The 25,942-nt window shown below is 50.7% G+C and overlaps 1 long non-coding RNA gene across 1 annotated transcript in view; it reads right to left on the minus strand.

The window, feature by feature from the left end:
- The window catches only part of LOC140392057 (uncharacterized), a 99,939-nt gene extending 81,083 nt beyond the window's left edge, over positions 1-18,856 (minus strand). The window contains exon 1 of the long non-coding RNA XR_011935235.1: positions 18,790-18,856. This is a non-coding gene — a long non-coding RNA (uncharacterized lncRNA). The remainder of the gene's footprint in view (positions 1-18,789) is intronic.
- Positions 18,857-25,942: the final 7,086 nt, after the last annotated feature.

Raw genomic sequence — 25,942 nt, forward strand, 5'->3', positions numbered from 1 at the left:
CAGTCGAATAATACAAGGAATTGAACAACTTGACAAAGTCTAGAAATAGTACAAATCTTACAACTTGGCGTATTGCGCCAGGACTTGATTCATCAACTAAGCTTCCCCCAAACTTGGCGTAGTTCGACAGGTTAAGATCCCATAAATTAAAGTTTCTTTTACCGGCCTATAATTTCCCATCTTCTGCCTCCCTCCCTTCTTTCACAGCGGTGTTACATTAGTCACTTTCCAGTCCTCTGAGACCCTTCCTGCCTCCAGTGATTCTCGAAAGATCACCACCAATGCCTCCACAATCTCCTCAGCTATCTCTTTTAGAACCCTGGGATGTAGTCCATCCGATCCAGGTGATTTACCCACCTTCAGACCTTTCAGTTTCCTCAGAATCTTCTCCTTCGTGATGGTCACTGCACTCACCTCTGCCCCCTGATTCCCCTGGAGCTTTGGCAACACACTGATGTCTTCCACCGTGAAGTCTGATGCAAAGTAACAATTCAGCTCCTCTGCCATTTCTTTCTTTGGAAAGGGTCCAGAGGAGGTTCACAAGAATGCTCCCTGGAATGAAGAGCTTGACGTATGAAGAATGGTTTGGACACTGGGCCTGTACTCGTTGGAGTTTAGAAGGATGAGGGGGGGATCTTATTGAAACTTGCAGGATACTGCGAGGCCTGGATAGAGTGGACGTGAAGAGGATGTTTCCACTTGTCGGAAAAACTAGAACCAGACGACACCATCTCAGATTAAAGGGACGATCCGTCAAAACAGAGATGAGGAGGAATTCCTTCAGCCAGAGGGTGGTGAATCTGTGGAACTCTTTGCTGCAGAAGGCTGTGGAGGCCAAATCACTGAGTGTCTTTAAGACCGAGATAGATAGGTTCTTGATTAATAAGGGCATCAGGGATTATGGGGAGAAGGCAGGAGATTGGGGATGAGAATAAAATCAGCCATGATTGAATGGCAGAGCAGACCCGATGGGCCGAGTGGCCTAATTCTGCTCCTATGTTTTATGATCTTCTGGTATTTGCAACATTACAAAGCAAGGCTGAGTTTCTTCTGTAGAATTGAAGAGATAATGAGTGGTTTGCATATCTGGATCTATAGGAACCAAACAGTGAGTGTCAGCAGACAATAGGACTCCTGTAATGGGCTTTCCCAAATAAGCTCATTCCTGCTCTCACTTGTAGTCATTTCCCTCCTATTTAATAGCACTGCAGGTGAATTCATGTCCCATACTGCTGTTCTTCTGTGGGTCATTCAGCTAGGTATGTACGAATTTGATCAGCCTTTGCTGAGAATTTTTAATAGCAGTTTTATTCCATTTAGTGGGACCCAAAAGAATGATCATCATAATAATCACTTATTGTCACCAATAGGCTTCAATGAAGTTAGTGTGAAAAGCCCCTAGTCACCACATTCCGGCACCTGTTCGGGGAGGCTGGTAGGGGAATTGAGCCTGCGCTGTTGGCCTTGTTCTGCATTACAAGCCAGCTGTTTAGCCCACTGTGCTAGACCAGCCCCAGACATGTATCAGCAAGCAATCAAAACCTTATTTTACTAAATAAAAATTGTGACTTAAGTATTGATGATTGGGAAGTTTTAGAAAAATTGGCCTTCATATTGCCACAAGTTCAGAGTTAAAAGCCTGGGGGTATAGTGTGTTTGGTTGCAATGGTCAGGGTTTTTAAAAATATGTTGTTTTGCTCAGAGTAAACAGAAGGTGAAATTGACAAGGAATGTGTTTTTCAGTCTAGACTAATGGACTGTGGTTTGACTGGAGAGGTGCCTTGGGAGTTAATGTTCTATTGCAGCCTGTAGAGATAATGGGTGGGATTCTCCATCCAGCAACGCTGGAATTGCAGAACGTGAATGGACGGAGAATTGCGTGTGAACTGAAAATCGCGGCTGTTGCTGGGTGCCTGACGGAACGCCATGATCCGGTGCCTCGACAGCAGCGGCAATGCATTCTCCTCTGCATGTATAATAAACGCTATTGGCATATCATGAATTGGCCCGACCTGGTATTCTCTGTGGCTTCTGCCATGCTCCGCCTCCGCCAGGAGGAATTACTGACGGTGAGAATCACTTGTGGTTTATAAAAAATCAGGTACGAGGGTGGTGAGGGAGAGAGGAGATGTTCCCAGAGGCGTGACCATGGGTGGCTGGGGGTTTTGCCAGGGCCGGGGGTTTGGCCGTGGTGTTGGGGTAACCCCCAGGACGAGGGTGGTGTCCAGACACGGGCCGCCATTGCCACAGCCTGCAAGACAGCCACCTTGCTGCGCACCCCACTGACCGCTCACCGTGGCCTGTGGTTGCATGGAGTGACACAGGTTGTATGGATGCACCCACTCCATTCCCAAGCCCTCCCCCCATCCACAACCGCCAGCGGGACATCACGCGGCCCACCCAATGGGAAAGCCCATGGTAGCCCCTACAGAAGGGAACCAGACGGGGGCCACAGAGGAAGAGGTGGGAAGGAGGCACCGCATCAGGCCTCGTGTTTACCGGCAGCACCTGTCATTCAACCGGGCGTGTCATCGAAGACTCCGGCTGAGCAGTGCGACATATGGTCTTCACAAACTGAAAGGGGTTCCACTCCATGAACATTGGTGTGTGACCATGAGATGCACATAATGCTTGTCTGCGTCCAATACCCAGGCAGCGTGCGCGACACCTTCATCCTGACACACTCGACGGTTCCCGACATCTTCGAGGTGCACCCCCGGGTGAGGGGTTTGGTCCTGGGCGACGGGTTATCCGCTGTGGTCACGGCTGATGACGCCAATCCAGATTCCTCAGACCAAAGTGAAGACCGGCTACAGCGATGCCCAAGCTGCGACTGCGGCCATGATTGAGCGGTGCATTGGGGTCCTGAAGATGCCTGGATTGCTCTGGGACCGCCATCCAGTATAGTGCTAGGAGAGCCTCCCACATCATGGTGGCATGCTGCATCCTCCACAACATCACACAGCACAGGGGCGACGTGCTGGAGGAGGAGGATGCTAGGATGGGCAGGGCATGGGGCCCAGGCAGGCACAGGAGGCCGTACAATGTGTGCGCCAGGGTTGGTGTACATGGGATGCTCTGATCGTCTCCAGGTTCGCCAACTAAGGGGCCTGGCTAGCGGCACGAGAACATCCCGTCCCTCCCCGAAAACACCCCTGCCCCAGCCGACCACCCCCTCTCATGTCTACAAATCTTACCAGGTACCCATGATATATAGCTGCCTGTGTCAACCAGCCCTCTCCTGTTCCTCAGCCACCCCTGCACAGAGTGCTCCAGGCCTTGGACATCCTGACCCATGGCCGATACCTTAGCCCCCAAGTCCTCCACCCCGGACGCCATCTGTGCAATGTTGGGCTGGGTAGCACGCATGGTCGGTACTGTCTCCTGCCCCTGCAGGCACTGGATGATTTCTGACATCCTCTCATGTAGCCCCTGGCTCTGTGTCTGCATCTCCAATGGGACCGCTGTTTCCAGAAGCCCGAGACCCGCCTGGACGTCAGCTAGTCCCTGGGGTCAGGCCGCCCTCGGGCCATCCGCCCCTCAGGGGTTCCTACCTCCACCTGATGTATTGCTGCACGTGTGTGGTGCACACCAGATAATACCCCAGGAGCCTCTTCACTGAAGTGCTCAACCCAGGTGAGTGCCTCTGCGATGGTGGAGGGTGTTGAAGACAACTGTGACGGGAAGTCGGAGTCTTCCCCGGCCTGGTGATCCAGGTGATGTGGGCTAGTGTCTGCGGCTCGCATCATTGTTCATTGCCACCTTGCTGCTGGTATTTTCCTGCAGTTATGGCTGGGGGTGGGGACAGCAGAAGGGCCCGCCTCATCGCCTGGTAATTCTGCAAAACACGACATGGCGCACGGTTGGATTGCAGGTTGGGGTGGTGTGGGGGTGACGGGTTGTGCCACACGTATCATAGCGACACCACAACCCAGCGGGGGCTCGCTTGCCCGATGCTGACCTCCGCCTCGGCGACTGCCCCCTCTCTGGATCCACCAACCAGGTCCAGTGCCCGCCGTTCCATGACGGTGAGGGGTCGCAGGTTCAGTATTCCCACTCTAGTCTTTTCTCTCCCTGTGGTTGTGTGCCACCTTTTCCTGGGGGAAGGGTGGTGGTGGTGGTGGGGTGGGGGGGGGGGGGGCATGCTGACCCAGGAGCAGATTTTTTTAAAAAATAGCTGGCAACTTCCTGCCTGGAGCGGTGGCAGAGAGCAGGGCACGTGCCATGTACACTGACATCACATGTTCTGGGCACGAGAGAGACTCCTCCATTTTGCAGCTGCCAGGTGTGAACTCCAGGGCCTCCAATGAACAACCCATGAAGAAGAAGCTGAAAACAGGAACACAGCAGCATACAGATTATTACTTGAAGTGTGGGTTGCTGCAAATCAGGATTCAAAGTTTGTGTGTGTTATATGCAGGAATGCATTGGCAAATGGAAGTTTAAAAACTTCAAAGACATTTGAAGACTAAACATGCCAGGATCGAGGACAAATCTCTTAATTTTTTTCAACGGATGCAATGAGATCTTAAATCATCAGCTGAAGTCATTATCAAAAATGTTGAATAACAAAGCAAGTGAGATCATGAGGACCAAGCAGGCTCACCTGTCACATTAAAGATAAGCAAAGGTGATGGGTCATGGAGGTCGGCCGGTGTGGTCGGCTGGAGTGGGTCCTGAAGGATGGCCGATTGGCAAAAATGGGTCCTGGGCAAAAAAGTTTAAAAAGCACTGCGCGAAAACAACCTAGTTGAAGCAGCTATTGAAGCAGTTGAAGTCTGAAGGGGTTCCATTCGGAGCCAAATCTGTTTTATAAAGCAAGTATGACTCTATGCCCTGCTAATTTTAAGATGGATTCATTAATTAATGTGGGAAATTGTTTAACAGGCAATTGTATAGTTGTGTTAAGGGGTAATTGTAAACTACTCTTTTCAGGTGTGAAATTAAATGTTTTCTATTGTTTTTTTAAAAATATAAATGTAGAGTACCCTATTAATTTTTTCCAATTAAGGGGTAATTAAGCGTGGCCAATCCACCTAACGTGTGCATCCTTGGGTCGTCGGGGCGAAAACCCACGCAAACGCAGGGAGAATGTGCAAACTCCACACTGACAGTGACCCACAGCCTGGATCGAACCTGGGACCCCGGTGCCGTGAGACAGCAGTGCTAACCACTGCCACTGTGCTGCCCATATGTTTTCTATTGTATTCATAATAAAGTTTTGTTTTAGAAATACCAAAGTCCTTTTTCTTTTTTTTTTTTTGAAAAATGTTTTACTGAGGCATTTATATTATATAATTTAACACCTGCTTTGAGCAGATGAAGGAGACACATCCTGAGTGAGTGAGACACAGCCTGAGTGGGAATTGGAACATGGTAATTTGGGCAGTGTGGTAAATTAAGAGGTAAGTGGTGAATTCAAATCTTCAAAACTGTTTTTCAGTTAAAAGGTCATTGTGTAGCTCAGTGTCTGATTGGCTGAAGCTTCCCCCACCCTAATTGCTGAGAGGCAGTTATCGGTCAGTCACCTGAGGTCTGTTTAGTGGCACAAGGGTGTACATTGTATTCTTCTGTTTGAAGCGTAAGTAGTGTGACTCATCTTGTTTAGCTGAGTTCTGTATAGAAGACAGACACAAAGCGCACTCAGTAAGCTTTGCGCAGGTGAAGGAGACACATCCTGGAGGAGGTGCTGTTTCCCTTTTTGTTCTGTTTCCATTGTTTGGCTTTGCAACTGGTAATCTGCAGGGAGAGATCCAGAGTGCATTCCGGGAAGCAAGGAGAAAACTAGGGAGCACCCTGGGAAGATAGGTGATATAGAATCTTACCCCCAGGTTCCAGTGGTCTTCATTTTCGGGAACGGGAGAGAGAGCTGTGGAGCAGCTTGGTAACAGGTAAATGATAGATATTCTGCTATTCTGAGTGATCCGACTGGGAGGGGGGAGTGGGGGGATGGGCTGAAAAGTGACATCTCAGGAAAGCTGTGACCTGATTGGCTGGTAGGGAATCTGCACTAAATTTTAATTTAAATAAATAAATTTAGAGTACCCAATTCATTTTTTCCAATTAAGGGGCATTTTAGCATGGCCAATCCACCGAGCCTGCACATTTTTGGGTTGTGAGGGCGAAACCCACGCAAACACGGGAGAAACCCACGCAAACACGGGAGAATGTGCAAACTCCACATGGACAGTGACCTAGAGCCGGGATCGAACCTGGGACATCGCCCCCTGAGGCAGCAGGGCTAACCCACTGACCCACCGTGCTACCCTTAAATTAAAAAATTAAACATTGTTCAACTAATTAAACATAATTAATTACTTAATCATAATTTAGAGGGGTATCTAAGCCAGAGACTGAAGATTACTGTATTTAGCATTTACATTTATAGTAGAAATCTAGTGCTAGGAAACATATAGTTAACAGTAACTTTTTAAAAAAAATATTTTAAAATTTAATTTACTAATTAGTTAACACAATGTCAATTAGAGGGGTGCAGTGCTCTAACTGTGAGATGTGGCAGGTCCGGGAGGCTTCCAGTGTCCCGGATGGCTTCATTGCAGAAAGTGCACCCAAATGGGGCTCTTCACAGACCACATGGTTCGGTTCGAGCAGTAGTTGGATGCACTTAGGAGCATGCAGGTGGTGGAAAGTGCCATAGATAGCAGTTATATAAATGTGGTCACACCCAAGGTGCAGGCAGAGAGATGGGTGACCACCAGAAGGGGCAGGCAGTCAGTGCAGGAATCCTCTGTGGTTGGCCCGAATAGGTATACCCCTTTGGATACTGTCAGGGGGAATAGCCTATCACGGGAAAACAGCAGCAGCCACAGCAGTGGCACCATGGCTGGCTCTGATATTCAGCAAGGACGGTCAAAGCGCAGAAGAGCAATAGTCATAGGGGACTCAATAGTCAGGGGCACAGATAGGCGCTTCTATGGACGTGAAAGAGACTCCAGGATGGTATGTTGTCTCCCTGGTGCCAGGGTTCAGGATGTCTCAGAATGGGTAGCGGGCATCCTGAAGGGGTGCGCAAACAGGCAAAGGTCGTGGTACATATTGGTACTAATGACACAGGCAGGAAGGGGGATGACGCCCCAGTATTCTGGGGTAGATCCCATCAGAAGACTCTCCAAAACTAGTCAACTTGGCTTACTTAAACAACCCCCCATCAAAAATACCCCACCAACACGAACCCTATTTTTTTTCATGCAATCACTCCTGGAGCAAATCATTCTTTCACACAGCCTAAAATTAAACTCAAATATTGGGCTTTCGGTCCAGTATCCTAGCCACTGTTGGGGTCCGGTACAGCACCGTATTTTTCTTTCAAAAATGCACTTCAATTTTACTGGTACTATAATTATTTTATATGTGGATGAAGACCTAGTTACTGCAGATTCTGAATGTAGTTTTTAAATGTCTGCAAGTCGGTCAATTTTAGTATGCTGGTGTCTTGTAGACAGTGACATTGATTTAAACACAACTGCACCTCTGTTGCCTTTCTTAACAGATTGTCTCTAAGTGATGTTGAACTGCTGTGAAATTTTCTAATTACCCAGTGAAAGGATTGACTCGATCCCAGTTGACTCATTATTGAGGTTAATGATTAAACCTTTTTCGACTGCCATCCAAACATGGTGCCAACTGCTTTTATGAAATGAGTTCCTTTAACACAGCATACATCACAATGTTGGTGTGAAAGAGCACAACACCAGTTATAATGGAGAACAAGACTGAGTTTAACACAAGCAGCAGGTTAGCAGCTGTCGGTGCAATGCTTGAATATATTGGGAGGAAGTGAACAATATTAGAAAGACAGGCACTGATATATTGCAACTTCAAGTGCAATGTCATGCAGACGTTTTGAGATCAGCACAATCCTGGAGCTAGAATTATGTGAACGATGGACAGTTTTTTGCAGTATCAATTGAGGAAGGAATCTTGTGAGACGACTCTTTGAACAATGCAGTTGAAATTGAATTTTCGGATGACTGGCATAGGTTAACTCATTGTGGGCAGCACGGTAGCCTTGTGGATAGCACAATTGCTTCACAGATCCAGGGTCCCTGGTTCGATTCCGGCTTGGGTCACTGTTTGTGCGGAGTCTGCACATCCTCCCCGTGTGTGCGTGGGTTTCCTTCGGGTGCTCTGGTTTCCTCCCACAGTCCAAAGATGTGCAGGTTAGGTGGATTGGCAATGATAAATTGCCCTTGGTGACCAAAATTGCCCTTAGTGTTGGGTGGGGTTACTGGGTTATGGGGATGGGTGGCGGTGTTGTCCTTGAGTAGGGTGCTCTTTCCAAGAGCCGGAGCAGACTCGATGGGCCGAATGGCCTCCTGCACTGTAAATTCTATGACTCCATAACTCGGGTCAAGATCTACAGTGAGCCCCTGGACAATGTTGGTCATTTCCCATACCTTGAGCCTCCTCTCAATGCGAGCACTGTAGCACAGTTGCTTCACAGCGCCAGGGTCCCAAGTTCGATTCCTGACTTGGGTCACTGTCCGTGTGGAGTCTGGACGTTCTCCCCGTGAATGCGTGGGTTTCCTCCAGGTGCTCCGGTTTCCTCCCACAAGTCCCGAAAGACGTGCTGTTAGGTGAATTGAACATTCTGAATTCTCCCTTTGTGTACCCGAACAGGCGCCGGAATGTGGCAACTAACGGCTTTTCACAGTAACATCATTGCAGTGTTAATGTAAGCCTTGCGATAATAAAGATTATTAAAAAGCAGATATTGACTATGAAATCCAGCATTGACTCCAATGCGCTAGTGCAGTCTTCGGACGCCTAAGGAACTGAGTGTTCAATGACCGAGACCTCAACTCCAGTACCAAGCTCATGGTCTACAGAGCAGCCGTGGTCCCTGCCCTCCTGTATGCATTAGCAACATGAACAATGTACAGCAAACACTTCAAATCCCTGGAGAGATATCACCAATATTGCCTCTGCAAAATCCTGCAAATCCATTGGCAGGATAGGTGTACCAATGTGAGCGTCCTCTCCCAGGCCAATATCTTCAGTATTGAGGCATTGGTCACGCTCGACCAGCTGTGATGGGTGGGCCTCATTGTCCACGTGCCCGACCCTAGACTCCCGAAACAAGGGATCTACTCTGAGCTCCACAATGGCAAGCGATCACTAGGAGGGCTTGGGTAGGGTGCTCTTTCCAAGGGCCGGTGCAGACTCGATGGGCCTCGAATGGCCTCCTTCTGCACTGTAAATTCTATGAAATGCAGCATCCCCATCGACACATGGGAATTGCTTACCTTTGAATGCACAAACTGGAGAAGAAGCATCCGCAAAGGAGTCAATTGCCTTGAGCGTTACAGGGTAGAGCACGCAGAGACCAAACTTAGACAGCGTAAAGAGCGCAGAATGCAGTGCGTCCCACCCACCCAACTCATTAAACACCACCTGCCAAACCTGTGGCAGAATCTGCGGATCCAGGATTGGACTAGTCAACCATGGCACAACCCACCTCCCCGGAGTGGAAGCAAGTCATCCTCAACCCGGAGTGACTGCCCAAGAAGAATTCCATGTAATGGACAAGAGTATTGTGCAGGTAATGGACAATGTAATTTTCCTTTTCTATAGGTATTAAAGCAAGGTCCTGTCTGCCTTCCGAGATGAATGTAAAACATATCATTGCTGTATTTGAATAGGAACTGGGAGGTTCCCTTTCTGGGCAACTTTTTAACCTCAATCAACAGTGCTCACTCGTGATTAGTTTTATTGCAGTTTGTGGGATCTTGCAGTGCACAGATTAGCTGTCACATTTCCCTCTGTTACATGAGTGGCTACACTTCTCAAGTCTTTCACTGGCTGTAAATTGCTTTGGAAAATCTCAAAGATGTTGTATCGATGCCAGTAACCTATATAGGCCTATTGACGACATTAAACCTAAAGACTAAGAATCCTGGCTCCTGCAAGGGGACAGACAGGTCTGATATCCAAGGGGAGGATGTCACAGTGTGTTATCAGTGCCCCCTGTGTTCTCTAGTGTTGCATAGAGAGACATCAAGTCGGGTTTAGTGTTTGCACTGAGCCAACTGTATTGTTGTTCTTCTGTCCTCCTCCTCTGCATCTATGTATGTTGAGACATTTTTACTATCCTGCACCAATCCTGTGGATTTGTTGCTTTGTTTTATAAAATTGAAAAACTTCAATAAAAATATATATTTTTAAACCTAAAGACTGATTAAACTTAAAAAGCCCACAATTCTACATAGCTGCTGAACAGACTCCAGCTTTTTTCGAGAGGTGACCTGATAGAGGTCTTAAAAATTATGGAAGGAGTATAATGGGGTCGATCTAGACATCTAGTGATGGAGAATAAAACTGCAAGCCACAAATATATATGTGTTTTTTTTAATTTAGAGTACCCAAATTTTTATTTTCCAATTAAGAGGGCAATTTGGCATAGCTGATGCACCTACCCTGCACATCTTTGGATTGTGGGGGTGAGACCCACGCAAACACTGGGAGAATGTGCAAACTCCACACGGACAGTTACCGGGGTTGGGATCAAACCCTGGTTACCGTGAGGCAGCAGTGCGCCACTGTGCCGCCCTTCGTAAGCCACAAATACGATAGTCATTAATGAGGAATTCAGCGGCAATTTATTTACCATGTAAGTGGTGAGAATGTGGACCTTGCTACTTGATGGAGTAGATTGAGGTGATTAGCATAGATGCATTCATAGGGAAACTAGGAAAGTCCATGAGGGAGAAAGGTTGAGATGTATGGGGGCGAGACTGGGGCGGTTGGGCGGGGGGGGGGGCTACTGGAGCGGTTGGACATGTTATAGAACCTGCAGGAGTCCAGTCCTAAAGTGAAATGTGTCATGCAATTAGCTGCCCAATGGGGCTGGAGGCCAGGCGTTCTTAAAATGAAAGGTCGATTGCGGTATTAGCTGTGGCTCAGTGGCAGCACTCTCAATTCTCGAGTCAGAATGTTGTGGATTCAAGTGCGGGAGACTTGAGCATAAATTTTTTTTTTTTTAAATAAACATATTTTATTGAGGTACTTTTTTGTCATTGTAATAGCAGCAATATAAATAATGTACATAAAAATATAAACATAGTGCAAATACCACCTCCCTCCCCCACAGGTCCCACCATTAATTAACCCCCTAATCTACTCTAACCTAACCCCCCCCCCCCCCCCCCCCGCCTCTTCCCCCCCCCCCCCCCTTCTGCTGACGATTAATTCTCTGCGAAGAAGTCGATGAATGGTTGCCACCTCCGGGCGAACCCTAACAGTGACCCTCTCATGGCGAACTTAATTTTCTCCGGGCAGAGAAAGCCGGCCATGTCCGATAGCCAGGTCTCCGACTTTGGGGGCCTTGAGTCCCTCCATGCTAGTAATATCCGCTTCCGGGCTACCAGGGAAGCAAGGGCCAGAACGTCTGCCTCTTTCTCCTCCTTGATTCCCGGATCCTGCAACACCCCAAAAATCGCCACCTCAGGACTCAATGCCACCCTTGCATTTAATACCTTGGACATGACATCAGCAAACCCCTGCCAAAACCCCTCCGCTTTGGACATGCCCAGAACATGTGGACATGGTTCGCTGGTCCTCCCGCACATTTTGAGCACCTATCCTCCACCCCAAAGAATCTGCTCATCCGGGCCACTTTCATGTGAGCCCAGTGCACGACCTTGAATTGAATCAGGCTGAGTCTGGAACAAGTCGCGGTCGTGTTAACTCTACTCACGCGTCCGCCCAAAGGCCCTCCTCTATCACTCCGCCCAGCTCCACCTCCCACTTTCGCTTCAGCTCCTCGGTCTGCGTCTCCTCTGATCCCATAAGCTCCTTATAAATGTCAGAAACGCTCCCCTCCCCTATCCATCCTCTAGAAACCACCCTATCCTGAATCCCCCTTAGCGGCAGGAGTGGGAAGGTTGGTGCCTGTCTCCGCAGAAAGTCCCGCGCTTGCAGATATCGAAATTTGTTTCCCCCGCCAATGCAAACTGCTCCTCCAACGCCCTCGTACTCGGAAACCCCCCCCCTCTATAAACAGGTCCCCCATCCTCTCAATCCCCGCTCTCCACCATATACGGAACCCCCCCGTCCATCTTCCCCAGGGCAAACCGGTGGTTATTGCAAATTGGGGACCAGACCGATGCTCCCACATGTCTCCTCCACTGCCCCCAGACTCTCAAGGCTGCCACCACCATGGGGCTGGTGGAGTACCGCGCCGGCGGGAACGGCACAGGCGCAGTTACCAGCGCCCCCAAACTTGTGCCCCTGCAAGATGCCACCTCCATACGCACCCATGCCGAACCCCCCCCCCCCCCCCCCCCCCCCACCAGCCACTTCCTAATCATGGCTATGTTAGCCGCCCAGTAATAATTGCTAAAGTTCGGCAGCGCCAGCCCTCCCTCTCCCCGGCTCCGCTCCAGCATTACCCTCCTCACTCGCGGGGACTTGCCCCCCCATATGAAGCCTGCTATAACTTTATTGACCCGTTAAAAAAGGACCACAGAATGAAGATGAGGAGACATTGAAATACAAACAGGAATCTCGGGAAGACCATCATTTTCACCGTTTGGACTCTACCAGCTAGAGATGACTGGAGCGCATCCCATCTCCGGAAATCATCTTTCACCTGATCCACCGACCGGGCCAAGTTCAATTTATGTGGCCGGTCCCAATCCCGTGCCACTTGGATACCTAGGCACCTGAAACTGTCCCTTACCAGTCTAAACGGCGGTTCCCCCAGACGCCTCTCCTGACCCCTCGCCTGGACTGCAAACATCTCGCTCTTCCCCATATTAAGCTTATACCCCGAAAACCGGACGAATTGCCATGATTTCTTCCATCCCCTCAATTGGAGCTGAAACATACAGAATCAGAGCAATTGCCAGCGGCTCTATAGTTAGCGCATACAGCAGTGGGGAGAGGGGGCATCCCTGTCTCGTCCCCCGGTGCAGTCTAAAATAGTCTGAAGTCGTCCTATTCGTCTGTACACTTGCCACAGGAGCCTGGTACAGCAACCTGACCCAGTCAATAAAGCCCCTCCCAAATCCGAACCGCCCCAGAAACTCCCATAAATAATCCCACTCAACCCGGTCAAAAGCTTTTTCCGCATCCATCGCGACCACTACCTTCACCTCCCTACTTTCCGGGGGCATCATGATCACGTTTAACAGCCTTCTTACATTGGCCACCAGCTGCCTGCCCTTAACGAACCCTGTCTGATCCTCCACAATGACGTTCGGTACACAATCCTCAATTCTGGAGGACAAAAGGCCAGCAGTTTGGCGTCTACGTTCAACAGGGAAATCGGCCTGTAGGACCCACATAGCTCTGTGTTCTTGTCCCGTTTCAGGATAAGCGAAATCGTGGCCTGTGACATCGTCTGGGGCAGAACCCCCCTTTCCCTTGCCTCATTAAACACCTTCATCAGCACCGGTTCCAATATCCTGGAGAACTTTTTATAGAACTCCGCTGGGTACCCGTCCGGTCTCAGGGCCTTACCCGACTGCATGGCCTTCAAGCCCTCCACTATCTCTTCCAACCCGATCGGGGCCCCCCCAGCCCTTCTACCAGCCCTCGTCCACCTTCGGGAAAGTCAGCCCCTCCAGGAAGTGTCTCACCCCCTCCGGCCCCGCAGGGGGTTCCGACCTGTACAACCTGCTGTAAAAATCCCGAAAAACCTTACTCATCGCTGCCGAGTCCCCAACTAAGTTCCCATCCCCGTCAATAACTTTCCCTATTTCTCTAGCTGCCTTTCTCTTTCTGAGCTGCTGTGCAAGCATCCTACTGGCCTTCTCATCATACTCTTATATCGCATCCTTCGCCTTTCTGAGCTGTTCCACTGCCCTCCGTGGTTAACAAGCCGAACTCCGCCTGTAGCCTCTGCCATTCCCTTAAAAGCCCTATCTCTGGAGTCTCCGCGTACCTCCTGTCGACTTGCAAAATCTCTTTCACCAGTCGGTCCATCTCTGCCCTATCCGTCTTGTCCCTGTGAGCCCGGATCGAGATCAGCTCTCCTCTCACCACTGCCTTCAGCGCTTCCCAGACCACCGCTGCTGAGACCTCCCCCGTATCATTTATCTGCAGGTAATTTTGTATGCATTTCCTCAGCCTCTCGCACACCGCTTCGTCCGCCAGCAGCCCTACATCTAACCTCCATTGCGGGCGCTGATTGCTATCTGTACTAACCTGCAGGTCAACTCAGTGAGGAGCATGGTCTGAGACCGTAATTGCCGAGTACCCCGTGTCCACCACCCCTGCCAGCAAGGCCCTACCCAAAACAAAGAAATCGATCCGAGAGTATACCCTATGTACGTGGGAGTAGAAGGAAAACTCTTCCACCCTCAGCTGCCTAAATCTCCATGGATCCCCCCCCCCCCCCCATCTGCTCCATGAACCCTTTCAGTTCCTTTGCCATTGCTGGCACCCTGCCCGTTTTCGAACATGACCGATCCAGGCCAGGATCAATAACTGTATTAAAGTCCCCTTCCATGATCAGCTTGTGTGATTCCAGGTCCTGTATCTTCCCCAACATCCTCTTTATAAATTCCACGTCATCCCAATTTGGCGCATATACATTAACCAGCAGTACCTTCATCCCCTCCAGCTCACCACCAACCATAATCTATCGACCCCCCCACATCCGAAACTATTCTGCCCACCTCAAATGTCACCTTATTAATCAAGATCGCAACCCCTCTAGTCTTTGTATCCAGCCCCGAATGGAAAACCTGACTGACCCTGCCTTTCCTCAGTCTAACCTGGTCCACTACCCTTAGGTGCATCTCCTACAGCATTACCACGTCCCCTCAGGTGCGCAAACACACGTGCCCTCTTAACCGGCCCATTTAACCCTCGAACATTCCAGGTGATCAGCCTAGTTGGGGGGCGAAGTGCTCCCCCCCCCTCCGCCGATCAGCCATCCCCTTTCTTGGGCCCGCCTCCAGCCCATGCACCACACCTCCTCTGGCCCGCCACCCTGGCGGCCCCCGCCACCGACCTCTCTGTCCCTCCACCAAAGTCCCTCCCTCGTCAGCAGAGCCACTACCCCCCTGCCCCCCCACCCAGCAACACTACTCTGAAACCTAACCCATACAATAAACTAAACATATGCACACCCCCACTGCGCTTCCGTGAGCTAGCTCACCCTGTTAGCTTGGTGGCCCCTGCCCCCGGCGCCAAAAAGTCTCCCACCTATTGTTCCCTCACTCTCCTCGCCCCCCCCCCCCCCCGCTCATACAAACAACTTCCCTCATCTCTCAACCCCCACACAATCACCCAGCTGAAAAGAAAAAAACACCCACCGAAACCCAAATAAGCACGTCTCCATCCCACAAAAGTGCACATCAAAGCAAAAGACACTGTCAACATCCACCAAAAAGAAAACCTGAAAACGAAAAAACAACATTTTTTCCCCCCTTAAACAGAAGAGAAAAAGTAAGAGGAAAAAGAAAAAAAAAGGCCCAATATAAGCCAACAAGTTGCATCACAGTTCGAGAGTTCTCAGACCCCCACCAGTTCTTTTCTTTTCATGAAGTCCAGCGCATCTTCGGGCGACTCAAAATAATGATGCTGGTCCTCATATGTGACCCAAAGACGAGCCGGATACAGCAGTCCAAACTTCACCTGTTTCTTGAAGAACATTGACTTAACCTGGTTGAAGCCTGCCCTTTTCCTGGCCACCACCACACTCCGGTCCTGGTACACCCGCAGGATACTGTTGTCCCACTTACAGCTCCGCGTTCGCTTGGCCCACTGAAGAATACAATCCTTGTCCAGGAACCTGTGGAATCTCACCACCATTGCCCTCGGAGGGACCCCCGATCGCGGCTTCCTCGCACGCGCTCTATACGCCCTGTCCACCTCCAAGGGTCGGGAGAATGCCCCCGCCCCCAGCAGCTTTTCGAACATACCCGCTACGTATGCCCCAGCATCAGCTCCCTCTGGGAGCCCGACAATTCTTAAGTTCTGCCGGCGGGACCTATTCTCTAGGTCCTCCACCTTCTCCAGAAGCCTTTTCTGCTGGTCCCGCAGCATCCCCACCTCCAGCTCCACCGCTGTTTCTCCTGCTCAGCCAGCACCTTCTCAACCTTCTGGATCGCCCGATCCTGGGCATCCAACCTGTGCTCCAGCCGATCAATCGACTCTTTAAATCGGGTCCAGACAGTCCCCTTTCTGCTTGGCAAAGCCGTCCTGGATGACCTGCATCAGCTGCTCCGTTGACCATTGCGCCGACACCCCAGGGGTCCGGTCCTCAGCCATGCTGTCTCCTGCTGTAGCTTCAGCACAGCTCTTGCCTATCTTCCTATTTCTGCCATTTCGTGCACTTCTGGTTCTTTTCTCCATATACCGATACGTGGAAACGGTGCCCAATTGCCTCAGCCTTTGAATTTGCCGTTTAAAACTGGAATAAAGTCCAGGGGAAAGGTCCAAAAGTCCGACCAGAGCGGGAGCCACCAAATGTGCGACTTACTCCTTCATAGCCGCCACCGGAAGTTTTTTGAGCATAAATTCTAACCTGACATTCCACTGCAGTACTGAGGGAGTGTGACACCATCAGAGGTGCTGTCTTTCAGATCAGATGTTAACTGAGGCCCCGTCAGCCCTCTCCGATGTAAAAGATCCTCTGGCATTAGGAAAGCGAGCGGGTGACCTCTCCCCACTGTCCCTCAAGCAACATCACAAAAACAGATCATCTGTTCAGGATCACATTGTGATGTTTGTGAGATCCAAACTCCATTGCCCGGTTATTGACTCTATCCCTCTTGCTGGCCACAGTTTGAGACTAAACCAGTCTGTTTGCAACCTTGGTGTCACATTTGGTTCTGAGATGACTGTCAGATCAGTGTGTGGAACCCTAGCTAGATAGGTCGCAATTTAAATTTTTTTGTTTAAAGACGTGGATGAACAGTGTTGCAGGACTACCAATTGATCAATATTATATTTTGTGAAAGTTAAACAAGAAAAGATTAACTATAACACAATACTTCTTCATCCCACCTATATTCTTACAGATGTACACAAATTTATAAGGATTACACAAGTTACTAAGATAGACATTTGACTCTCATGTTCCCAGTAAGTGCACAGTCCATGTAACCGAGTAGGCAAAGTGTGGTCAGACCCACCACGCTTTTTTAAAAATTCATATACGGGATGTGGGCATCGCTGATGAGGCCAGCATTTATCGCCCATCCCTAGTTGCCCTTCAGAAGGGGCTGGTGAGTTGCCTCAAACTGCTGCAGTCCCTGAGCTGTAGGTAAACCTAGAATGCTGTTAGGGAGAGAATTCCAGGATTTAGACCCAGTGACAGTGAAGGCACGGTGATATATTTCCAAGTGAGAATGGTGAGTGACCTGGAGGGGAACCTCCAGGTGGTGGTGTTCCCAGGTAGCTGTTGACTTGTCTTTCTGGGTGGTAGCAGTCGTGGGTTTGGAAGGTGCTGCCTGAGAAACCTTGGTGAGTTCCTGCAGTGCATCTTGTAGTTGCCACTGTTCATCGGTAGTGGATGAATTGAATGTTTGTGGAAGGCGTGCCAATCAAGGAGACTGATTTATCCTGGATGGTGTTGAGCTTCTTGAATATTATTGGAACTGCACTCCTGACTTGTGCCTTGTAGGTGGTGGACAGGCTTTGGAAAGGAAAGTTACTTGCCACAGGATTCCTAGCCTTTGACCTGCTCTTGCGGTGACAATATTAATATGGCTAGTCCAGTTCAATTTCTGGTCAATGGTAACTCCAGGATGTTGACAGTGCGGGATTCAGCGATAGTAATGTCATTGAGTGTCAAGGCGTGATCATAGAATTTAAGTGCAGAAGGAGGCCATTCGGCCCATCAAGTCTGCACCGGCCCTTAGAAAGAGCACCTTACTCAAGCCTGCGCCTGCACCCTATCCCTGTAACCCAGTAACCCCACCCAACCTTTTTGGACACTAAGGGCAATTTAGCATGGCCAATCCACCTAACCTGCACATCTTTGGATTGTGGAAGGAAACCGGAGCACCCGGAGGAAACCCATGCAGACACAGGGAGGACATGCAGACTCCACAGAGGCAGTGACCCAGCCAGGAATCGAACCTGGGACCCTGGAGCTCCAAAACAACTGTGCTAACCACTGTGCTACCGTGCTGCCCCAGGTGGTTAGATTCTCCTCATTTGGAGATAGTCATTGTATGGTACTTGTGTGGACGAATGTGACTTCTTAAAAGAAAGTATTTTTATTCCAAATTTTCAACATTAGCAAACCCACCCAACACATTAACCGCCCCCCCCCCCAATCCCTTAACAGCCATCGATAACCAACACTCAAAATTGCAAAATGAACAAATCCCAAATCCTGTGGAACGCATCATTCACCCTGCTTTGAGCAATTTTCACCTGTTCCATTGCTAAAAACCCCAGCAGGTCCCCCTGCCACACTGAGGCACAGGGTGGAGAAACTGACCTCCAGCTCAACAAGACTGCCTGCGAGCAATCAGCGAGGTGAAGGCTAAAACATCTGCCCCCGCACCGTCCACAACTCTGGTCGGTCCGACACCCCAAATATGGCTTCCAGGGCACCGGGCTCCACATCAACGTGCAAAACCCCCGAGATGGTGCTGAAAACCACCCTCCAGGACCTTTCCAGCTTCGGGCAGGACCAAAACATCTGTACATGGTTCGCAGGGCCCCACCCACATCGCTCACAGACACCCTCTCAATCCTCCACCCCCTCAATCAGCCGGCTATCCTTGACTTTGTCAGGTGCACCCTGTACACCACCTTCAGCTGTATCAGCCCAAACCTAGCCCACAAAGTCGAGGCACTTACTCTCCACAGCATCACACACCACAATCCCTCCTCCAGCGCTGCCTCCAGTTCTTCCTCCCACTTAGCCTTAACCAAGAAAACTTTGCTCTGCACACTCACCCCCCCCCCCCCGCCCCTGGCCTCATCTCAACCCAAGGCTAGAAATAAGTAAAGAGCTTAACATTGGGCTTATTTTACTGACTTTTTTCAATTTTCCAAGGTTGGCTCCTCAATTTCTTGTTTTTCTTCTTAATGATTACTTGATTAAATGGAATTTGCTGGTATTTGGAAAGCAGTTTGAAAACTCATTCACAAAATTAACAATTAAGCTAGTTTTCCAATGACAACATAGATCAGATATTACTGCACTAGACAGAGCAAAATTACTATGCATCAGTTAATGAATGGTTCAAAGCTTGTTAATTGAGTTATTTTGTAATCGTAGAAGGACTTTGTCCCTGTTGAATCTGCCGAAGCAGCAGGTAGAAACTGCTGAACAAGGTTTATCAATACAATCTCACACTCCCCTCCCCGAAGGGTCCTCCTCCCTGACCTGCACCAGGTCAGGTTTTTATACTAGGGAGGGCTTCCTTTGTTAAGGGGATGCCCCACTCCTGTTACTGGGGAAGTTCATCTAATAATAATCTTTATTGTCACAAGTAGGCTCACATTAACACTGCAATGAAGTTATTGTGAATTCAGTGGAGGCCACGGGGAATCGGGTCATTTTTATTCCTTGAACTCTGTCGGGGATTATAATAGTTCCCAGCAGAGCAATTTTAAACTTTACTATAGTTTTTTTTAAAACTCCTTATTGCTGTTTTTGTTCTCTTTACAGTCAGGCTGCATCTGCACATTTGTAGTTACAGTTTTAAAAGGAGCCAATATACTCTAATCTACGAATACAAAAGTTTGCAAGTGGGATAACTGTAACTCCCTCGGAGTGGCAATCGGCAGCGGATCGCCACTCCTTATCCACTTACCCGCGCTTAAAGCGCCTGTCTTGCCTGACCTTCCAGACTCGGGCCGGGTGGGACTGATGAAGCGAAGCGTGACCCCGGCTCCAGCTGTGAAGTGCAACGGAAGCTGAGCGAAGGAGAAGACTCATAATATACACCAGTATATCATGGTGCAGACACACACACTGATGGACACACAGTGGGACCAATCAACACACACAACACCGCAGCCAATCGCCAGTGAGGGCACACGCATTATAAAGATAGGGGGCATCAGAGTTCCCGCTCATTTGAGCTGCAGCTTCCTAGTAGGACAGAGCTCACAGCCTGCAGCACAGACATTCACCATGTGCTGAGTGCATCGACTGGTTAAGACAAGGCAAGGTCTTTAGTTAAAGCTAATATCGTGTTAACCCACAGTGAGAGTATGTTAAACAGTTAATGACTCAATAAAATAGTGTTGCACTATTTCAAGTGTTGGTGACCTGTATGTATTCCACGGATCCAGAGCGCCCAACACAACATGATACCAGGAGTTGAGGGATATTAGCACTTCTTAGACCTTCCTGCAAGTGATCTGCCTTCCGCAAGCATTCCGTCAACCTGCAACATGGACAACATCAGCCCGCCGCCGCCGCTCCGCATTGCCGGCAACCTGGGGCCAACTGGCAGATATTCAAACAACGCTTCCAGCTCTTCCTTGAGGCCACAGGCAGGGGGGACACCTCGGATACCAGGAAGATTGCTCTCCTCCTATCCACGGCCGGGGACCATGCCATTCACATTTTCAATTCTCTCACCTTTGCGGATGATGAAGATAAAACAAAGTTCAAGACGGTCCTCCTCAAGTTTGACACTCACTGCAGCGTAGAGGTGAATGAAAGTTTTGAGCGCTACGTGTTCCACAGTGTTTGCAGGGTAAGGATGAACCTTTCCAATCCTTTCTCTCTCACCTCCGCATCCTTCCGCAGTCTTGCAGCTACGGGCCCACCTCTGACTCCATGATACGCGACCAGACCGTTTTCGGTGTTCAGTCAGACCCCCTACGACAGCAGCTCCTCAAAGTAAAGCAGCTCACCCTAGCGACCGCCATTGAGACCTGTGTCCTACACGAAAAAGCCACGTGTTGGTATTCCCACATTCAAGCGGCTGAAACGGCCATGAGGTGGAACGGGTCCGAGCAATTGAGCAACTCAGCCTGGATGAGGGCGGCCATTTTGTGCGCTTTTTGCGAACTCCCGCGCTTGTGCGCTCCAAACGAGGGGACGGCGACGTCGAAGAACGTAATGCGCAGGCACCCACCACGCACGACCGCACCGTGCATGCGCGGTGGCGCAGCAAACGTGCTGACGCTACGGCGTGCGGCAACTGTGGCTCCGCCCATTTAAAACGGCAATGCCCTGCCAAATCTCGACAATGCCCTAAGATGTGGCAGACTTGGCCACTGTGCTGCCTTATGCTGAGCAGCTCAGCCTGCCAATTCATATCGCTTCAGCCAGCCTCGCAGGAATGTCCGGGCAATTCAACCCACGGTCATCAAGTCCGATTAGGACCTCCCACACAACAGTGACACCGAGGACCCGAAGGCGCCTTTTCGAGTCAGCATCGTGACAAAAAACAGGGTGTCCCCGAAGCAAAGCCACCAGCCGCTGTCGGTATACTTCATCGATCCAGACGAAGAGTGGTGTGCCACCTTGACGGTCAACCGGTCCCAAATATGATTCCTCCTGGACACTGGTGCCTCCGCCAATCTCATTGACTTCCAAAGCCTTCGTGTCAAACCAGCCATCCTTCCATCAGCCTGCCAGCTATTGGATTACAATGGCAATGCCATTGATGCCAGCGGCTCGTGCCAACTTGAAGTGACGCACAGGTCACGCAAAGCCATCCTTCCTTTTGAAATCGTGGGCTCCTCGAAAGCCTCCCTGCTTGGCGCGCAGGCATGCAAGCTGTTGAACCTAGTTCAGAGAGTTCACTCTCTCTTTACTGATGACACGTCTGCCTTTCAGGACACCGACTTCAGGGCGCAACTCAACGCCATCATCAACCAGCACCACGACGTCTTCGAAGGCATAGGCAAGCTCCCATACATCTACAAGATCTTATTGAAACAGAATGCCACTCCTGTGGTGCACGCACCTCGCAGGGTCCCAGCACCCCTTAAGGACCACCTCAAGCAGCAGCTGCAGGACCTCCAGGACTAAGGAGTGATTTCCAGAGTCACGGAACCAACCGACTGGGTCAGCTCCATGGTATGTGTAAAAAAGCCTTCCGGCGAATTGAGAATTTGCATTGATCCCAAGGATCTATATCGCAATATCATGAGGGAGCATTATCCAATTCCCAAGCGCGAAGAGATCACATGCGAGATGGCTCGCGCCAAGCTCTTCACCAAACTCGACGTCTCAAAAGGATTCTGGCAAATCCAGCTCGACAAAACCAGCAGGAAACGGTGTACATTTAATACCCACTTTGGCAGATATTGTTACAACAGGATGCCGTTTGGGATCATATCTGCTTCAGAAGTGTTCCATTGGATTATGGAACAAATGATGGAAGGCATTGAAGGTGTCATCGTCTATGTCGACGACATAATCATTTGGTCCACCACCCCGCAGGAGCATGTCAGTCGCCTCCAGCGCGTATTCAAACGCATACGTGAGCAGGGCCTCCGCCTCAACAGGGCCAAATGCTCTTTTGGTCAGACGGAACTCAAGTTCCTCGGGGACCACATCTCCCAGTTGGGTGTGCGGCCGGATGCGGACAAGGTGGCTGCTATCACAGCCATGAAAACGCCAGAGGACAAGAAGGCGGTCCTCCAATTTCTGGGGTGTGAGTAGCCCCTCGATCCGGCTGATAACTTGGAATGTGAGGGGCCTGAACAGGCCGGTCAAGAGGGCCCGGGTGTTTGCGCACTTCAAGGGACTGAAGGCAGACGTGGTTATGCTCCAGGAGACACATCTGAAGGTGGCAGATCGGGTTAGGCTGAGAAAGGGATGGGTAGGGCAGGTCTTTCATTCAGGGCTGGATGCGAAGAACAGAGGGGTTGCAATACTGGTGGGGAAGTGGGTGTCGGTCGAGGCACTGAATATTGTATTGGATAATGGAGGCCGATATGTGATGGTGAGCGGTAGGTTGCAGGGGGTGCGGGTGGTACTGGTGAACGTATATACCCCGAATTGGGATGATGCCGGATTTATGAAACGCATGCTGGATCGGATTCCGGATCTGGAGCTAGGAAGCTTGATAATGGGGGGGACTTCAACACGGTGCTGGACCCAGCACTGGACCGTTCTAGGTCCAGGACGGGTAAGAGGCCGGCTGTGGCCAAGGTGCTCAGGAGGTTTATGGACCAGATGGGGGGGGAGTGGATCCATGGAGGTTTGCCAGGCCGCTGGCCAGGGAATTTTCCTTCTTTTCCCACATCCATAGAGCCTACTCCCGGATATTTTTCATTTTGAGTAGGGCGCTAATCCCGACTGGAGGGAACGGAATATTCGGCCATAGCCATCTCTGACCACGCCCCGCATTGGGTGGAGCTGGAGTTGGGGAGGAGAGGGACCAGTGCCCGCTGTGGTGCCTCGATGTGGGACTGTTGGCAGATGAGGGGGGTGCGGGGGTGTATTGAAAGATACTTGGAGGCCAACGACAACGGGGAGGTGCAGGTAGGGGTCGTCTGGGAGGCGTTGAAGGCGGTGGTCAGGGGAGAGCTAATCTCCATTAGGGCCCACAGGGAGAAGAGAGAGGGGAGGGAGAGGTTGGTGGGGGAGATTTTAAGGATAGGCAGGAGGTATGCAGAGGCCCCCGAGGAGGGGTTACTTAGGGTGCGACGGAACCTCCAGACGGAATTTGACCTGTTGACCACGGGGAAAGCAGAGGCACAGTGGTGGAAAGCGCAGGGGGCGACGTATGAGTATGGGGAGAAGGCGAGCCGGATTCTGGCACATGAGCTTCGTAAGAGGGAGGCAGCAAGGGAGATTGGTGGAGTTAAGGATAGTGGGGGGAATACAGTGCGGAATGCGGTGAGAATAAACGAGGTATTTAGGAACTTCTATGGGGATCTGTAGAGGTCTGAGCCCCCAGCATTGGAGGAGGGGATGTGACGATTCCTAGATCAGCTGAGGTTCCCGAGGGTGTAGGAGGAGGAGGTGGCTGGTTTGAGGGTTCCGATTGGGCTGGAGGAGCTGGTTAAAGGATTGGGGAGCATGCAGGCGGGGAAGGCCCCGGGGCCGGATGGGTTCCCGGTTGAAATGAAATGAAATGAAATGAAAAAAGTCGCAAGTAGGCTTCAATGAAGTTACTGTGAAAAGCCCCTAGTCGCCACATTCCGGCGCCTGTTCGGGGAGGCTGGTACAGGAACCGAACCGTGCTGCTGGCCTGCCTTGGTTTGCTTTAAAAGCCAGCGATTTTGCCGAGTGTGCTAAACCAGCCCCTTAATTCTACAGGAAATACGTGGACCTGCTGGGCCCGTTGCTAGTGAGGACTTTTAATAAGGCGAGGGAGGGGGGGACCTTGCCCCCGACAAGGGCGCTGATTTCTTTGATCTCGAAGCGGGACAAGGATCCATTGCAATGTGGGTCGTATAGACCGATCTCGCTCCTCAATGTTGACGCTAAGTTGCTGGCGAAGGTGCTGGCTACGAGAATTGAGGACTGTGTCCCGGGGGTGATTCATGAGGACCAGACGGGATTTGTGAAGCTAAACACAAATGTGCGGAGGCTCCTCAATGTGATTATGATGCCCTCGGTGGAGGAGGAAGCGGACGTAGTGGCAGCTACGGACGCGGAGAAGGCCTTTGATCGGGTGGAGTGGGAGTATCTTTGGGAAGTGTTGCGGCGGTTTGGGTTCGGGGAGGGGTTCATCAGCTGGGTCAGGCTGCTATATAAAGCCCTGGTGGCGAGTGTGGCTACGAACCGGCGGAGGTCGGAGTACTTTCGGCTGGACTGGGGGACGAGGCAGGGGTGCCACTTATCCCCCTTGTTGTTTGCACTGGCAATTGAGCTGCTGGCCATGGCACTGAGGGAGTCCAGGAAATGGAGGGGACTGGTCCGGAGGGGAGAAGAACACTGGGTGTTGTTGTATGCCGACGACCTGTTGTTGTGTGTGGCGGATCCAGTGGAGGGGATGGCGGAAGTCATGCGGATCCTTAGGGAGTTTGGGGACTTTTCGGGGTATAAACTCAACGTAGGGAAGAGTGAGTTCTTTGTGGTGCATTCAGGGGACCAGGGAAGGGAGATAGACGAGCTACCGCTGAAGAGGGCGGAAAGGAGCTTTCGGTACCTGGGGATCCAAGTAGCTAGGAGTTGGGGGGCCCTGCACAAGCTCAATTTGACATGGTTGGTGGAGCAGATGAAGGAGGATTTTAAAAGATGGGATATGCTGCCACTCTCACTAGCGGGTAGGGTGCAGTCGGTCAAAATGACGGTCCTCCCGAGGTTTCTCTTTGTGTTCCAGTGCCTTCCCATTATGATCCCCAAGGACTTTTTCAAACGGGTAAGTAGGAGCATCATGGGATTTGTGTGGGCGAATAAGACCCCGAGGGCGAACAGAGTGTTTCTGGAGCGTAGCAGTGACAGGGAGGGCTGGCGCTGCCGAATTTGTGTGGCTATTATTGGGTAGCCAATGTGGCGATGATCCGTAAGTGGGTAATGGAGGGAGAGGGGGCGACGTGGAAGAGGTTGAGATGACGTCCTGTGTGGGCACGAGCCTGAGTGCGCTGGTGACGGCACTGCTGCCGCTCTCGCCGACAAGGTACACCACGAGTCCGGTGGTGGCGGCGACGCTGAAGATCTGGGGGCAGTGGAGGCGACACAGGGGCGAGGTGGGAGCCTCGGTTTGGTCCCCAATTCGGGAGAATCATCGGTTTGTCCCGGGAAGGATGGATGGGGGGTTTCGGAGCTGGCATCGGGCAGGGATTAGAAGAATGGGGGACCTGTTCATCGATGGGATGTTTGTGAGCCTCGGGGCGCTGGAGGAGAAGTTTGGGCTACCCCCGGGAAACGCTTTCAGGTACATGCAAGTGAGGGCGTTTATGAGGTGGCAGGTGAGGGTTCCGGCACGTGGGATTCAGGACAGGTTGATTTCGGGTGTATGGATCGGAGAAGGCAAGGTTTCGGCGATTTACCAGGAGCTGAAGGAAGAGGAGGAGGCCTCGGTGGAGGAGTTAAAGGGCAAGTGGGAGGAGGAGCTTGGGGAGGAGATAGATGAGGGTCTGT

Source organism: Scyliorhinus torazame, chromosome 15, assembly GCF_047496885.1.
Source record: "Scyliorhinus torazame isolate Kashiwa2021f chromosome 15, sScyTor2.1, whole genome shotgun sequence".
Lineage (NCBI taxonomy): Eukaryota > Metazoa > Chordata > Chondrichthyes > Carcharhiniformes > Scyliorhinidae > Scyliorhinus > Scyliorhinus torazame.